This window comes from Pinus tabuliformis, chromosome 6 (genome assembly GCF_031772625.1).
Source record: "Pinus tabuliformis cultivar Carrire ecotype Pingquan chromosome 6, CPIR1, whole genome shotgun sequence".
Classification (NCBI taxonomy): Eukaryota; Viridiplantae; Streptophyta; class Pinopsida; order Pinales; family Pinaceae; genus Pinus; species Pinus tabuliformis.
In genome coordinates, this window is record NC_142292.1 from 1529387735 (window position 1) to 1529406177 (window position 18443).

General features: G+C 38.9%; 1 long non-coding RNA gene across 1 annotated transcript; it reads left to right on the forward strand.

Annotated features, from left to right (window-relative positions):
• Nucleotides 1-13082: 13082 nt before the first annotated feature.
• LOC149264552 (uncharacterized) lies at nucleotides 13083-14888 on the forward strand. The gene is made up of 2 exons (XR_016250089.1): nucleotides 13083-14381; nucleotides 14521-14888. It is a non-coding gene; the product is annotated as an uncharacterized LOC149264552 (long non-coding RNA).
• The last annotated feature ends 3555 nt before the right edge of the window (nucleotides 14889-18443 follow it).

The following is an 18443-nucleotide window of genomic DNA, read 5'->3' on the forward strand; positions in this document are numbered from 1 at the left end:
TGTTCACGCGTAATACCATCAATAGAAAAGAGGGAATATATATTCATCTGATTTAGATTCTAATAAAACATCATAATGAAATGAATAACCACCCACACACTCTATGTATTTGTCACAACCATTATCAAAAACAAATCATGGGACATCGATATCAACACCTCAATTCCCTTATCACAGACATTCGTTTTCTGCAAACTAACTAGTACAACTGTGAGGTTCCATAATGGATTAATTCTATGAATTATGAGTGATGTCTCATCTTATCTCGCGTCAAACACAATTATTCAACGGGTAATACAGTCAACAGGAAAAATACATATATTTCCAATTTCGATACTAATAAAATTATTAGAAAAATAAAGGAAAGAATACTCATGCCATCTTCGACTCTACAAAACTGATGGAACGATCCTCCTTCTTTTACACTTACGGTTGAGGGTAAGCAGTTTCCTGCTTATAGCCTCTTAAATTCCTACAACAATTAGGCTCGACTCTCACAGCTTGAGAACAAGATAGCTCATCCAAGGATCTATTTGGCTTATTTAATGATGTGTAGCTTCTACGCATTGGAGGATAAGGCTCACGGTAGAAGGTGAGGATAAACATTATCCTTTTCCTGACGATGTTTATCGCTTTGAATAAGATGGTGATTTTCCTAATTTGACTAGGGTGTGGATAATCATTATCCCAACACCTTTAACTCACCATAAACAATAGGCACAACTGAGTTTTTCATCTTTTCTTCAATCTTTCCATAGAACCCGTATTGTTGGCTTTTTTGGCCAACTCACATACCTCCGACTCTATGATACAGAAGAGACGTAAAAAGGAAACGGCAGTGTTGCGGCCTTTTCTTTAATGCACAGTGTTGAAGTTGTTTTACTACGAAACTCTTGGAAGACCTTTTTGCATACATTGGATGGAAGTTTGAAGAAGTGTTGAGCATAATTTTGAAGACATTTTGAGGCCTTGTTACATTGGAGCATTTGAAGACTTCATATCTTTGGACATTGAAGATCATGAAGTTCTGATTAGTGAAGACAATGAGCAATGAAGTAAGTTTTTTTTTTCTTATGAAATTTGATTAAAGGATTGCGGTCCTTAGGGTTGGAGCCCTAAAACCACTTGTGAAGAAGGATTGGAGTCCTTAGGGTTGGAGCCCTAAAACTATTTGAGAACAAGGATTGGTGTCCTTGGGGTTGAAGCCCTAAAAAATTAATCTTACAAGTTGGAACTTGTAACCATTGTAAAAAGGATTGGTGTCCTCATCTATTTTTAATAAAATTCTTTTTATTTACTTTCTAGTCTTTAATTGTGAAAAATAATCTTAATTGGCATTTAAAAGAACAATTGTAAAGAAATATTGATTCACCCCCAGCCCTCCTCCCCCCTAAGTATTTCCCACAAATCTTTCATTTACGAGCTAGTTTGGTGGGCTTGTCACCAAAAGTTGAATTATTAGAACATTATTTTATTTTTAGGCCTTATGTGGGCCAAGGAGGCTAATTCAAACTCCTAATTTGTGTATAAACACAAGTGAGATCTCTTTTCTCTCTTGAGAATCTACACGTTTTCTAGAGGATGAACTGGAGCTTTATGCATGAATTTTTATGTGTGGATATTGGTCTATCTTAAATTGGAGCTTCTCTTTTGTCAATTGTGGATGGTTGGATATACTCTATTACATGTAAGTACATGATTTTAGAGTTATTCTTGTTTTACTTTGTCACATACATTACACTGGGATTTTCGTTATTTCTAGGGCTAATTGCTGCATGCGTTCACTGTTTAAAATTGTGGAATTTTGTCTCTATTATAGCACCTCTCAATGTATGGGCCATGTAATGTGAACAAAATCTCCTAGGGAAATTCTATCAAAGAATTTCAGCTTGATAAGCCATCTCCTTTGCACATCGAAGTATAAAAGTCGCAAGATTGCTTCTCCTTGATCTAGAAGGATAACGAAGTGGTCTTGAGGCCTCTTTGACTGAGAATCAAGAATCCTACTCATATTTCATCATAGACTCCATTCTCCGAAGACTAAGACGTTGATCTACCAAGAGGTGGTCACCAAAAATCACACCCTTTCACCTTCTTTCAAGTCTAGCTAAGTTGGGGCACCTAGGGCATCAATTTCCCGACAAGCTAGCCCTCCAAAAAGTTCAATCTCTGAGGGTCTCCTGTGTTGGTTTTTCCTCCATGTTTCCTCCAATTTTGAAGCCATTCCGACGGTGGAGTTGGGAGAAAAGCCAAGCCCTAGCTTCGGGATCAAACTTTTCCTTAGCATCCCCAAGGCTAGTGCCTCATAGGATCAAATCAACACCTTCAATCGAAAATTCTTTCTTTGATCCTTTCCCCACCTTGTCTAGGGTAAGAACATAACTGGTTTCCATACTCATTCCTCCTATCCTATATTGGGTCCACTTGGTCCCATGTGGTCCCATTCCTTTGAAAAGACAATTCTTCAAGAACCATCCGGGATACCAATTACAATAAGGATTTTAGGGATTGAGAAGTTCCTTCATAAGTCATATCCCTGAAACCTAACCCTTAAATGCTCCCTTCCTTTCCCTATAATACATTGTGCCTTTCTTAGAAAGCAAGCAAGCCTTATCTTTCTAACTCTTCCAGGAAAGGGATTGTTTGGGTTGCTCCACGTCATTTCATTGACTTATCCTTCATCGATGAATCCATAATATATCGAGTCTCCTCCCATCGGTGAATGTCCGTAAAAAGTAAGGAGCCTTTGCTGAGGTGACAATGGGCTAAGTCTCGATTGTTTCCCTTGTCCTAACAGTTGCCCCTTTGTATCCCTGCTAGTTTGAGCTGTAACATTTTGGTGTCGTTTCTAGGGAGGAAGCAAGTCTACCTCCCTACTGAATCATTGAGGAATTGATTCATTGACAACATTTATAAAATATTCCTCTGACAACTCCACTCATTGTCCAATCCCCTAATTTACTTGAAGGCGACAACATTCCTCCTTTAACTAGGGTTGCTGCAAAGAGGGGAAAGCGAACTTCATCACTTGTTTGAACCGCTCTTCGGCCTAAAAATTTAAAAGGTTAGTGATCCATCTCCCAAAATGCCATCTAGTTCTAACACTGACCCAAAACAAGATCTACCTAAGATGACCAAGAGTGAGAGACTTGGTTAATGCCTTTGCCCCTTTGAAATTGAGTGATGATCCCAAACCACTACCTGAAAAATATAACCAATGGTTACCCAAATTCAAAGGGGATGCTACTTGGACTGCCCATGGTTTTATTGAAGAATTCTATTCGCAAATGTGCCCTAGAATGATCTTTGATGAAGATAGGCTCATGATGCTTTTTTGCTTCATCACTTGAGGGACAAGCAAGAGATTGGTACCTTGGCCTTCCCCCTACAAGCATACAAGAGTCCAATGAATTTGAAGACCTATTCATGAAAAGGTGGTCATGCAATGCCCAAGGGACCTTCAACATTGAAAAATTCTATCAAATAACGAAGGGAAGGGAAGATGTGCGAGAGTTCATTCAAAAAATTTGATAGGGTAGTCAAAGATATACCTGATTATTTGAATCCATCTGAAGCCAACATTCTTGACAAATTTATAAAGGCAGTGGGTGGCCACCTCACCTATGTGTTGAGGGATAAGAAACCTTCCACTTTGGCCGAGGCTAAAGAAATGGCAATGGAAGTTGAAGAAAATATATGAATCTCAAAGGTTGATATCAATGACCACCCTAGAGGTAATGTTGAAATCAAGAAGGAGAAGTCCAAAGATCAACATGAGGAAACTCCCCTTGCCATTCTCAAGAGGATGGAAATGTTCACTGAAAAATCCAATGCACGTGATAGGGTTATCATGAACAAAATCACCACCTTGGAAAGGGCCCAAAAATTGATTTATATCCCTAAAGGAAAACCTTTTCCCAAAAATCAAAGTAAAGAAGATAGGCCAAGCTCGTTGGCCCCAACTAATGTCGTTGAGCTAGATTCTTCATTTGAGGATGAGGAAAGTGAGGGTGAACAAACTGATGAACAAGCCAATCTTGTGCAATCTGACATCTTCAACATTTTGTTGGGGGGGTCATACACACATCCTCCCATTAGTGAGCTGACCCTTAAGGAAGAAAAGGAACAATCCATTCTTAACTTTGATAGCGGGGAAGATTCAAAGGGGTCCAATATTCCCCAAAATGAAAAGGGAAAAGACCCCTCACCTCCTAAGGAACCACCTAAGGAAGATCCATTACCTAAGCAAGCCCCTCCTATATAATCCATCCACAAAATCCCTCCCAAAAAGCATCCCCCAACAAAATTCAATCCGAAAAAGGATCCTCCTAGGAAAGAAACATAAAGAAGAAGGAAAAGGGTAAGGAAATTAAACTCAACATCAACATAGGAGCTATCATAGGAAATATGACCACACATTCTTTTAAAGGAGATTGGTAAGCTTCCCGAGCAACAACAACAACAACAACTTAAGAAGTCCCAGGGAATTCAAGAGGAAGAACTACTTGAAGAATTACAAAACATTCATAATCCTAACCGAAACCCCAACATGAACCATTCTTGCTTTTCTTTGTCTATGAATGACAATTCTTACATAATTGCATGTTAGACTCGAGTGCTTCCGCTAATATCATGCCTTTAACTGTTATGAAGAAATTGGGCCTCAACGTCACTCAATCATATAAAAGGGTGTGTGGTTTTAATTCCAAGCATGTGGAAGTTGAAGGTATCATCAAAGACCTTAAGGCCTCTTTAGCCAGGAATCCCGATATATCCCTCTTCATGGATGTTATTGTTATTGATATTCCTTATGTGTGGGGGATTTTGTTATCCCAGAAATGGGGAGCTACTGTTGGGGGGAATGTTCAAATGGACCTATCATATGCAACCATCCCGCAATCTAATGGCACCCCTTTTATCCTTTATAGGGAACCTGCTTACTTACCACATGTGATCAAGCCTGGACCATACTATGAGACATGCGAGATTGAAAAACCTTTCCATATTCTCCCTACCCAAGAAATCTAAATCCTCAAGTGGCCAATCTCTCGAGCAAGAAAAAAGTGGAAGCCTAATAAAGAATATAAGGTTGGGGATTTAGTCTTGGTTGATAAAGATCTCACACCTGTCAAGATTCATGGAAGGGTTGGAGATGGCTATTATTACATTGCGAAACTTAACGATGAACTTTGGCCCGAACTAGTCAAATTAAGTTGTATCACCTTCTTCCTTGAGACTTGACATTATATCATATGCATGGTAGAGTAGGATGCATTGCATGTTGATTTCTGCATTAAAAATACCATCATATGATATTTCTCATGGTAGCATACTTGCATATTTTATTTTTTGTTGATTTTATGGCTTAACATATAGCATGTGTGATCATGAGACATCACATGACCTCCTGTTCGAGTAGCTTCGCCCACTTCTTCGAGAGATCACGTCCCAGTTGGAGCCAAATGTTACCCACAATTTTTTTTTCTCCAAGATGGTCCTTAGTCGGAAGTCAGCAGCCACTTACAACCACCATTTAGCTCATTGTGCCATTTCCATGTGGTCCCTCGCCCATCTGCCATGATCGTATGCTTGAAGGTGGGCCTCCCAAATCTAAAGGTATGCCTTGTCATTTGGCAATTGAGTATTGTAGTTTTCTTATCATGGACACTTCTGGGCATGGATTAATGGGGGGATTTGACCGAAATAATGGGCTAGGTATGTGCTCTTGTCCCCTAGACCCCTTTTGGGTATTAACCTTGGATTCTAGTCCCACGAGATCTCTTTTATTGACCATTTGGCTCTAGGGATGGTATTTCATGGGAAACCCCGATTTGGGTTGCGTGGTCCCACTCCCTTATTTGCTTATATTACCCTCTTTCCACTCACTATCACCCCATTCATCATTTCTCCCACCTGTGTCCACATAGGGTTATCTTTCCCATTCCCCCTGCCCACACCTTGGGTCTTGGCCTGGAATGAAGCCCGTAGGTTGATGCAGCTAAAAAGAAAGATAAAAGCATATCCACGGGGGTTTCACTCAATGAACCTATGACATAGCACATGCATTCGTGGCAAACTAAACAATACCTTTTATTGGACTACATATTGGAAAATACCTATGAAAATCACATTATTTAAACCCCTACCAATACGAACCCAATACATGTTCCCAATTTAAAAAACCCCTGCTTCACTATATATTGTAGGTATCCTTTTTTTCATTAACATTTTTTATACCCCTTTATATTTTCTCATTAACTTTGAGTTCAATTTCTAATACTTGCCAATATAAAAAAACCTTAACCCCCTATTATATGCTCAATATATTATGTCATTTTTCCTCAATATATATCCCCCAATATGAATGCACGTGGTATGGTATTGCTACCCCAGTGAAGCCCTCGTGAGCATATTTGGCCACATTCAACAGGAAAATGTACCACAAAATGCAAAAGATGGTTGAGACAAACTCATTTAGCACGTGGGCAAAATCCAATACATGAGCTCTACCCCATCATCATGGCCATCACCCTAGTTCCTACAAGTTCCATAAACCTCCTCCATCATATAGGAAACCATGATTTTCGCAACCCCTGGTGGGCAATAAACCGCCCTACCCTTAAAAGGGGGTATTCAATGCTATATGTTATGCATCATGCTCTTACCCCTTGAGCCTCAAGCAATTAATCAAAGAAAATCATTAAAAGGCAAAAGGCATATAAAGAAGGGTGGAAAAAAGTCAAGGCCAAGGCACCTCATGTAGCACGATTGCTCCCTCATATACATTATAAACCTAAGTGTGGGCTTCCCTCTTATTAGCTATCCTTATACCCCAGCATGTGACCTAGGGCTACGCCTTCTCATCCCCTACTTCATTCACCTATCTGTCACATGCCACCACCTTTTGAAGGATGTACCTTGACTATATTATCCCCTTTGGAAGTTGAAATCACCTAATAGAATTATTGGTTAACCCCATTTGGACTTTAGGAGACAATGGCACACCCCGAAGCCCATTATGGAAGAGCATGCCATTATGAAGTCCCCACCTGTGGTCCATGACCGATAAGCTTATTTGCTCGATTTCTCTAATGACTTGTTGTACTGGAAGGCTAGGGAATCATTGGACCTTATCCAGGATTGTAGATGGTTTCCTTCAGAGGGCTACATTGGCACATATAGGGTGTGTATTGAGAGCCATGGGCCTCCACAACAATAGATTGCACTCCATGGATCCCCACATCCATTCAGAGATTGCTCGTGGTTCACTTATTGGATGAGGAAGATGCACCTGACCCATCATGCGCAGCTGGCCCCAGATTTGCACTATACACTTGGAAGATGATCGAGGACTTGCACGATGGCGTGGCACCACTTACACCATCATCCTAGCCCTTGCAAGCGATCTACATGCATTTTTGATTTGTTTGTAGACCCATAGGACACTTGTGTACCCCCACATCTCATATGGAGCACCATAGGTTATTATAAGGGCCCAACCCCTTGTCCACTGCTTTTTAGGGTCCTACTCTTCATTGTGGCACCCATGAACCTCATTAGGCCTCTTAGAGGGCCCAACGACATGCATAGATTATTATTTGACCACTTGAGAGGTTGATTCTTTCATATATTAGCTAGTTTGGCGGACATGTCACCAAAAGTTGAATTATTAGAACATTATTTTATTTTTGGGGCTTATGTAGGCCAACGAGGCTAATTCGAACTCCTAATTTGTGTACAAATACAAGTGAGATGATCACATTTGCTCATCATCACTTTGGATTGGATCTCTTCTCTCTCTTGAGAATTTCTGACTTTTTCTAGAGTATGAATTGGAGTTTTATGGATGAATTTTGATGTGTGGATATTGGTCTATCTTATCTTGGAGCTTCTCTTTTGTCAATTGTGGATGGTTGGATATACTTTGTTACATGTAAGTACATGCTTTTAACTTTGTTCTTGTTTTACTTTGTCATATACATTGGACTGGGATTTTCGCTATTTTCTAGGGCTAATTGTTGCATGCTTTTATTGCTTAAAATTGTGGAATTTTGTCTCTATTATAACACCTCTCATTGTATGGGCCATGTAATGTGAACGAAATCTCCTAAGGGTAATTCTATCAAAGAATTTCACATTGATAAGACATCTCCTTTGAAAATCAAAGTATAAAAGCTGCAAGATTGCTTCTCCTTGACCTAGAAGGCTAGTGAAGTGGTCTTGAGGCCTCCTCAACTGAGAATTAAGAATCCTACTCATATTTCATCATAGGCTCCATTCTCCCAAGACTAAGGCACTGTTCTACCAAGAGGTGGTCACCGAAAATCACACCCTTTCACCTTCTTTTAGGTCTAGCCAAGTTGGGGCACCTAGGGCATCAATTTCTTGACAAGCTAGCCCTCCAAAAAGTTCGATCTCCTAGGGTCTCCCGCGCTGGTGATTCCTAAAGCTCTACTCCAAGTTTGAAGCCATTCTGATGGTGGAGTCAGGAGAAAATCCAAGCCCTAGCTCCAGGATCAAACTTTAACATCCCCAAGGCTAGTGCCTCATAGGATCAAATCAACACCTTCAAGTGAAAATTCTTTCTTTGATCCTTTCCCCACCTTGTCTAGGGTAAGAACATCATTAGTTTCCATACTCATTCCTCCTATCCTAGACCGGGTCCAGTTGGTCCCATGTGGTCCCATTCCTTTGAAAATACAATTCTTCAAGAACCATCTCTGATAGCAATTACAATAAGGATTTTAGGGATTGGGAAGTTCCTTAATAAGTCATATCCCATAAACCTAACCCTTAAATCATCCCTTCCTTTCCCTAGAACAAATTGTACCTTGCTTAGAAAGAAAGCAAGCCTATCTTTCTAACTCTTCCAGGAAAGGGATTGTTTGGGTCACTCCACATCATTTCATTGACTTATCCTTCATCAGTGAATCCATAATATACTGGGCCTCCTCCCATTGGTGAAATTTTGTAAGGAGTTGGGAGCCTTAGCTGGGGTGATAATGGGTTGCTAAGTCTCCAATGTTGCCCTTGTCCTAGCAATTGTCCCTTAAGATTCCCTTTAGGATCCCCTGCTAGTTTGAGTGGTAATAATACATATGCAGTAAAGTGACAAAGCCAATTCAGGAATAGTTCATTTTTCATCCATGCATGGGGATGTGCAACCATGCATGCACCTGGTTCACAATTCTATATATAGTTTTTAGTTGAGTTTTACCTTTGAATAGATAAAATCCTGCCACTGAAGAACCAATTGCATTGACACAACAAAGAATAATGATCCACTCCCTACTCTTAGGAAAAATTTTAGCCACATTTATGCTCCCTCTCTTGGCAATTACCCGCATACCATAATTCCTTCCTGCCTGTAAGCCTGTTTCATCACAGTTCCATATATGGTATGGGGCATATGAGTGTTGCTCAAATGCAATAGAAAGAGTGTTATAGAACTTGGACATAATTGCAGGGTGTATATTTAAAGCCTTGTCTTTGTATGTAACACAAGGTTTGGATGCCTTTTTTAAAACCCAATCCACCAAGATTTACCAAGAAACTGGTGTCTAAAGGGGTTTGGCCTCCCCTGACAAATTTGAGCTACTGTGGATTTAAGTTGTATAAGTGATAACCCGTGTCCCAATTGGGCATCTGCTTACACCACTCAACCACTTCGTCGTCCTCTTCAATCATAACTGTAACAGGCCCTCTATGCTTTGTATTAGTCAATCCATTTATCCAACAATGTATGTTAGAGGCAACAACACCATGTTTTTTTGTAGAGGTACGGACTGAATATCCCTTAAACTCGATGTCATCAATTGCAACTACCATGTCTTACTTTGTCTAGACTCTTATGGCACTGATTTTCTTTATTAAAATTGAACCTTGCATCGTGGTTGAAGGTGGCTCTGTGGTTGATGGTGGGATATCATGATCTGCCGCCACAGTGTCATTTTCAACGACATTGCTGGAAGCATTGATAGTATTCACATCACCCCTCTATCCTCATCCGATGAACTAGATCGCAGTTGGGCCCCCCTCGTCCCTCGCCTTGTCCTGTTCCTTGTATGATCTGCAATAGAAACTATTGGCATGGCTGCAACAACCTGCAGATTTACCACGAAATTCTAATTTAAAAAAAAATGTTGATTTTTCTCAATAGATCACCAATCATTCATGCACTGGAATTTTCTCAGTGAAAATAAGGCTTATTGCATGGAATTTGATGTATATTTTCAAGGTATACAAGCATGAAATGCCTGATCCAAAAACAAAAATTGTTGATCTTGACATTGATCCAACTAGACCTACTAATTTAACCAAACAACTATCCCAACTCACTACTCATTATACCCTAATTGCTACAGGCCAAAATAACCAAAACTCACTAAGCCGCTAGTCAATTATAGGTACAGAACTCTTGCAAATAAGTATAGAATCAATAATACCATGTCAATGTAGTATTAGTAAATAATGTAATTCATTGGCCTTTGTAATCAATGAGCAACAACAATGAGTGCTTTATTATATACTGTAACTTCAATATAATATTTCCTTAATGTGAGCCTTACGGGTGAATGAATACATCTCCGATCTGAAACTCATAATTGGAAGGGTTTTCACACATAAAACTTCATATTATAAGAGGCTTGGAATAATTAAATCAAATAATATATAACTCACAAAATCCTTAATCAATTTTCTAGCTTTCTCTTGCATGGTTGTGGTATTTATTTGATTGATTTGTCTAGGCCATGAGGATCTTCTAAGGTCTGCTACATGTTATTGATGTTTGGAGTGTATTTTTTCAATAACTTGTAAGCTTACTTCTCCTTAACAATGATCTAGTGTAGACTGTTGAAAAAGATCAGGTCTGAAGCATTGCATAGAAAGGATAATCACATAACAAGCCTAAAACAATTAAAATTTATTGCATATTAATCATAGAGGTTACTGAGTGTTCTATCCTCGAATCTTGCTTAACCAATCTTGTTGACAATGGACTAATATCATTGTTATAGTAGCCTGATATTAAAATGCAAGGTCAGATTTGAGGTTACAGTGGCATTGAAATTGGTTACTAAACTTGGGTATGGTTATTTGCATCTTGAGAATGATTTAAGGGTTGATCTCATCATTTAATTGATTGATATCTACTTACTAGTAAGCTACAACAGTCCATGTTTATTGACATTGGTACATTTAAGGACTAGTACTTTCTTGAGTTAGCATATTGGCATTATCGTTGGCTTTTCTCCATAGCCTAGTCAAGGATAGGATAGCCTTCTTGGATACTAACTACCTCATTGCATCTCTCATCAGCGTCTTACTGCTCAGTGGTCCTCTAGAGTCTCTGGATGCTATCTTTTATAGATTTTTAATCCAACCTTAAAGCAAGTTCATAAGTAATAGATACACTGACACAAGGTTATTAGACTCTGAATGGATTGGGTTCAAAAAAACTCATTGTATTGAGTAACAAGCCTGAACGAATAGTAGTTACATTGGGCCCACATCGTCGAGGAAGGGATAACTCGCTTGACATAAGGAGAGCGAGGTGGGTTCAAATACAAGATCTCGAGCCTTAAAGCACATCCCGAGGCAAAAACGAAATAAATGATCTCTGTTGCATCTCATTTTGCATAATTACATTGTATAAGTATATCTCTCTTGCAAATTGCATTGCATATCTTTTATTGCATTTGACCAACTAATATCATTGTTAGCAAATTTGTCTAATTCCTTGTAGTTCTACTCTTGCAATCTTGCAGTTTTCTCGTTTGAATGTGATAATCTAACAATTAAAAGAGAATTTCTAATAAGCATATACAAGTGATAAAGAGACATTGGTATCATTATTCATTTAAAAGTGCTTCTCTAATAAGATCTTGTGATGTGTGTAAAAAGTGATATTGACTATAATGGCTTTAATTTACCCTTGTTTATCAACAAAAATAATGATAAAATAATTAATATGAGAACATTATTCAACAAAATTAAACTTGTATGTCACCATCAACTGATAAATAGAATGAATGTAACATTGTGCACACACTCTGATTGTATGTCTCGAGCTAATGAATAAAATGATGTAACATTATGCACACACTTTAATTGTATGTCTCCAACAACCGATGAGTAGAATGAATGTTTCAAATGAAAATCAGTAAGAGTTGATGTTTTATAGTTTTTTGATCTAGAATTTAATTGGTAGGAAGATTGGCATGGATTGCCATCTCCCAAATTCAAATGTGTGTTCTCGGTGATTTGTACATGATCCAATGGCTGATAAACTTTCATGGTTGATCCTTGTGCTTTCCTGTGTTTAATTCCTGAATTGAAAGCGTTGGTGTGTTTAATACCTAAATTGAAAAGGTGGTGTCATTTATTGCATCCTCTGAACTAATTCCTGAATTGAATGGTGTCATTTATTGTCTTCAATAAGTTGAATGGTTAAACACACATGTAGATATGATTGACACACATTTCACCTGTTCTTGTGCATGATATACCCAACAATGGGATTGTGGCTTCAGTGGAAAAGTGGAAATCAGTGGGTGACTCTTTGATGGGATATGTGTACTCCTCGATAGAGTTCAATGGAATGTTTTGTAGTGCATTTTGACTTAATTGGTAATTCAAAGCTGGAGGTAGTTAGGACGGTATGATTTGTCAACTTGCGATGTTAAGGCCTCACGTTTGACAACTATTGGTCCAATCAATATATAGACCCGTTTTAGATATAATTTAATAACTTATATAACTTCATATAAACTATTTATGTAATTTTTTTTTTTTTAAATTTAAGACGGTTTTGTGATAAATATGTGAAACTAGTACTATAACACCTTCTGATCCGTACACAACAATAATAACGTATCGCCTCGATGATCTACTTAAAAACACAAAATAATATTAACAAACAAAAATGACTTAAATAGCCTATCAAAACATAGCAAAATAGGTTGGATTTATTCCTTTTTTTTAACACAAACAAGCAAAATAGGTTGGATTTATTCCCTTCTTTTTTTTTTAACACAAACAAGACAAAACCTACAGGCGGAAAAATGTAAAGTTCACATATTTCAAAATTTCTTTTATAGACAGCGATGTTTACACGTTAATAGAACCGGATGTTTACACGTTAAGTTCCGATTAAGGAGCTGAGTGGCGCTACTGAGGAATGCATGGACCAGAACAATTTAATTAGGTCCAAACACGTTCGTTGCGAATGCATTGAACTTTGAAACCATAATGGAGAAAGATGAACAGCTGCATAGACAAGGGCAGCAGAAAGACAGGCTAGGTCATTCTAGTTCTGTGATTTAAACAAGGAGAATTCTGGTTCCCCGTTGGCTGCCATATTTATGGAATCAACGCTGTTGCTATTTTTGTCTGTGGGGTTTTGCTTCAATGTTCACTTTGCAGACCAATTTTTTTAGGACGAAGTGATTGATAAGAGGAAGCTGACAGGGTCCTCCTATGCTCTGCTCCATGAATTGGACAATGTGCATTTTAAGGTTAAATGGGTTGTGCAGGATGTTGGCTGATCAGCTCTAATTGGGAGATGGACGAATACTGAGATATGCTGAGGCCTTCTAGAAAGGGACGTTTCCACTTAAAATTTAGATTAAGGAGCTTCAGGAGAGACTTATTTCGAGCTGAGTGGCTGTCGTGGGTGTTTTCAAGCATGCTAGGAATTAGAAAGTATATGTTTTATTCTGTATTCAAAAAGCATTGAGAGAGATATTGAGTTAGTGACTTTGGGGTTTGACATTGTCATTAGGGCTTTCACTCTTATGTAGCTGTATAACAGGAGGCTTTAGTCTTAGTGTGTCTTAGTGTGTCTGAATTTGAGCTCCTTCATAACCTCCCATGGAGAGTTTCCAATGCTTTTACACAAAGTGTTTGTTTTTTGGCATTTCTCTTTGGACGTGTTCTGCAACCCACAAGGCTCGAATATAGGCACTTGTGAATGCCAGTGTCTGTGAAACATGGGGCACATGATATTCTCCGTTGAAATGGTTTGGATCTGGAGGTGTATAAATGGGGGTTAAATAGCAGAGATGGCGTCATATTCTACTTCTTGGATTGGTGACTGAGGAACTGAAGTGCTTCAAGCTCAACAACACGAATGCTGATGTTCATTATCAAGTTATCAGGACCCGTTGAGGGATAATTGTAATATGTTCAGGAGGAAATGAGCCCTTAGCTTTCTGTTTTTTTGTGATTACTTTCGGCCTAAAGTCAGCTACTGCTACACTCTTCTATGTGCATAACCTGAAGCGAGCGGAGCAGACTGTTCGCGGGTCTCTGTTCTTACTGTGGCTCTCGCAAAATAAGCTGTTTCCATTCATGCACTATTACAATGCTGTAATTTCACGGTACCATGGAAATCTGAAAATCAATCTAAAATTTTTAGTTATTGTATCCTACCACCATTTGAATATTTTTTTTGTCCAACTGCGCTGAATCGATTTCCTAGTTCGTATTGTTCAGGTTTATCTTGGATGTATACTGCAGGTTTCTTCTCATGTGATTATTCAACTGCTGTTTGAGAGCAAGTGTCAGTATCTTTGCTGAGGACAGGTCCTCCTGGTATCTGCAGCCAAGCAGGAACTTCAGGTCATTCTTTCAAACTGCACTATTAAATGGTATTAGGAATTTTTTTAATTAATGACATGTGATGTTGTGATCCGACTGAAATCGTCTGTTTTGAGATGAGGTCACATTGCTTCCGTTGTTTTGAAATATGGAAACAATGTGCATGCTGATAATTTTGAGACGGATTCTTTTGAATTGTGCGGACAATGTAATTACTTGAAGCAGGATTGTTCACAAAACTGAAAACTGTTATTAGAATTGACTGGTCATGACACAACTCCTTATCATTTTGTTGGTGATTACAACAACCTAGGAATTTTGAATAATTGTTTGTGACCTTTTGTTTTAATATATTAAGATAGCACGGCAAGTCTTTTGGTGAGAGTGGATTTTTCCTCCATGCCAAGAACTAAGGGTTTGATGGTCTTTCTAGCATATCGGTGCCAACGAAGTGAGAATTTAAACATAGCAAGGCATGATTGAATGTGGTTATTTCTAGTAATCTCCAAAATTTTAGAAAACTATCTATTTTGTTTCCTTAGTTCTGAACAAATACACATTTGTCATTAATTGTAAGAAAACTGAGAAACATTAATATTTTTTGGAATAGCTTGGAATGAATGACAAGATACGTTTATGATTAAGAAAAATTCAATGAGATTTGAGGATACAAGAAGTCATCAATTGACTATGGGAGAGTTTCTTAAAAGCTAAATGATGAGAAGGAAAGGACACTCCTAAAAGCTGAAACGCTGGCAAAATCAGGAAAAAATACACAACAATAAAAGGGACTAGTAGGATCCAAATACAGTAGAGAACCCTAAGAGATGCAAGGTCCTAGTGCAACTTTAACATCAGTGTTGGAAATAATAGTAGAGGAAGAGGAAGAAGAACCATTGTCTCTTTCTATCATTGTTAAAGCGTCAATGTGGAACTTGATGATGTCCTCTAGAGGGTACCTAGAGCATAAGGGCCTGTCTGTACAATCCTAGCTGAACTATAGAGTGAAAAGTATTCTCTCTCCTAATATATAAGGCTGAGGGGAAAAACCCTTTTGACCCTTCAATCACTACGAAGGGACTAATGTTGACCTTGATGATGTCCTCTATAGAGTACCTAGAGTGGAAGGGGCTTGTTTGTGATCTTTGGTTGCTTAAGCTAATCTAGTGGGTAGTCCTTTGTATAGTACAATGCCTCTGAGATCTCGTAGAGACATGGTGTTTGGCGGCCTATGGGAGGAAGTCCATTGTCTCACTTATTTGTCTACAAGAGGGTTAAGAAGTGGATTTCAATTGGCATTTATTGCATCTAGTAGTGAATTTGTGTTGAAAGAAGTGATGAGCTTGAGGGCATAGATTGATGTTTTTACGAGTGACTCCATGGTTACTCTCAAATCTCAAAAATTTGTTCAACTAGTATTGTGAGTTTGTGCCATAGGGCACCTACCGAATTACCCTAATGACATGTAGACTATAGTTTCACACATAGGAGTGCATAAATGGACAGGACACAAACATTTTTGTTTGACGCGTACATGTGCCCTAAAACACTCTGATTCAAACACACCACTTCTTACCACTTCTTTGATTAACACAAACTTGGATTCACTAAGTGAAGTATCCTGTGGTCTCTCTATGGTCCTGCTACCCTAATCATTATAGTCTTGTTACTTTAAGAAAGAAATAACAAAAATAGAACTCTTCGGATTGATTGCTTTGCTACTTACCCATTGCTTACTAGTAACACAAAGAATATCTATCTCTCTCTCTCTCTCTCTATATATATATATATATATATTATTATCCATTTTTAAGGTCACGGCCAAGCCAGACACCAAATAGGTGTATGAGATCCCCTTGTTTGTGGGACAAGGGACCCACCTCCGTGCAATGATTTGACCGCTAAGTCTACGAAGGCATACATACTCTACCCCCCTCTGGTTTTGAACCTATGACCTCTTAGGAGAAAACACATGCTCTTAACCACTAGGCCCACTCAAGCTGTATGTATGTATATCGAAATCACAAATGAATAAGGCTAGAGAGCCACAAAGGAAAAGAACAACACTGAGTGGCACATTTCTTGCCGCATAAGCTTCTTTGTAGGGATAGTCGCTGTAATCAAATGGGTTGGTTCCATCCATCCATTATAATGTATATATAGGGAGCTTCATATAATAGGTGTTAATATTGGCAACTGGGGCCAAACTCCACGTGGGTCATCTTATTTATGACAACTAATATTTTTCTTGGATTCCTCTCTTCGAGAGGTGTAGGATTGATCCTAAGATCATCTGATTCCGAAATGTATTTATGGAGATATGAATTTATTTGTATTATTTGACAATTTGTCAAGGTCGGCGAGCAAGCAAATTGCCCCAACTCAACCTCAACGTGGGGCATTATAAATAGAGGAGGCCTCAAGTCATTTGTTACACACATCTCACTTGATCTCTCTCTCCACATGTTTTGGGTTTGTCTTCTCTCAAGGAAGACGTTGTGGAAAGAGCCATCAAAGAGAGTCCTAGCTGCTGCTCGGTTGTGCCCTAGACGCAGTCAAGGAAGGTCTAATGCTGCCCTAGATGCAGTCAAGGAAGGTCTAATGCTGCCCTAGCCGCAGTCAAAAAGAAGGCTCCTATACGCTGTCTAGAGGAAGCCTATATCCGCAATTGAAGAAAGCTCTAATACGCTAACAAAAAGTGCCCTAATCAGCTGTCAAAGAGGAGACCTATACGCAACTCAAAGAGGAGACCTATACGCAGTCTAAAGAGGCTCCTATACCCTGTCAAGAAAAGGCCTAATATGCAACTTAGAATGAAGCCCTAGCCGTAGTTTTGTGAAGCCCTTATTTTGCAGCAAAGGAGACACTTATTCACAGTTGATGGAGAGTCTTAGCATCTGTTAACAAAGCCTAGATTTGGTCGCAGTCAAGGAGGCATCATACGAAGGCCTAATCTGCAGCTAGTAAGGGACGTTAGGGTCACTATCCATAACCAACAAGGGAACCCTAGCCGCAGCAAAGGAGGGACCTTAGCCGCAGCCAAAAGAAACCCCAGCACAACAAGAAGTAGCGTAAAAGCATCATGGTCAGATTGTTGTAGGTGACAACACAATGATAGAGGTTGTTCCAGGTATGGGTTAAAGTCTGCCTTCAAGGAATGAGAGCCACAGTCATAAGGTGAGGCTGTGTGTTGAAGAAGTCTGCCCTCAGACTTAGATTAGATCTACGTAGGGCTAATTTCATATGCAGATTGGGTGCTAGCATTAAGTCAAGTTCTTGCAGTCCCACAATAATACTTTGATGATGTTTGTGTAACTGTTTTGAGGACATTTACTACAGTGTTTCTATGTGCGTGTAACTGCTAGATCTGCTCTTCCTGTGAAAATTCCTAGATCTAATAATCTCAGGAATCCTACTACAACCAGCTGAATCTACTTCACCTAGATCGTAAATTACATTACAAACTTATTTCAGATTTCTTCTTGAAATATTGAAGTAAATTACTGAAGTAACCTACACCAAATTAACTATGATCATGAAACATAGCAACTGAGCAAGGAAATACAAACACATAGGACATCGTTATTTTTTGGACAAAAGTCCTTGGAAAAACCCAATGCGGGAAAACTAGTGCAGCAATTATGAGGGTTTATTATTATTATGCAGTAGCAAATTCTAAATACATTGCTAAATACATCACAGGTTTATTTAGTTACAAAGAGAAATACTAGCAGAAGCTTAGTGAGATTACCTCACACAATCATTGAGACAAAGTCCCGACTGTTGGATGAGGTGCCCCTGGCAGGCCCTACGTTGCCTCTGCGCTGCCTCTACGTTGTCCC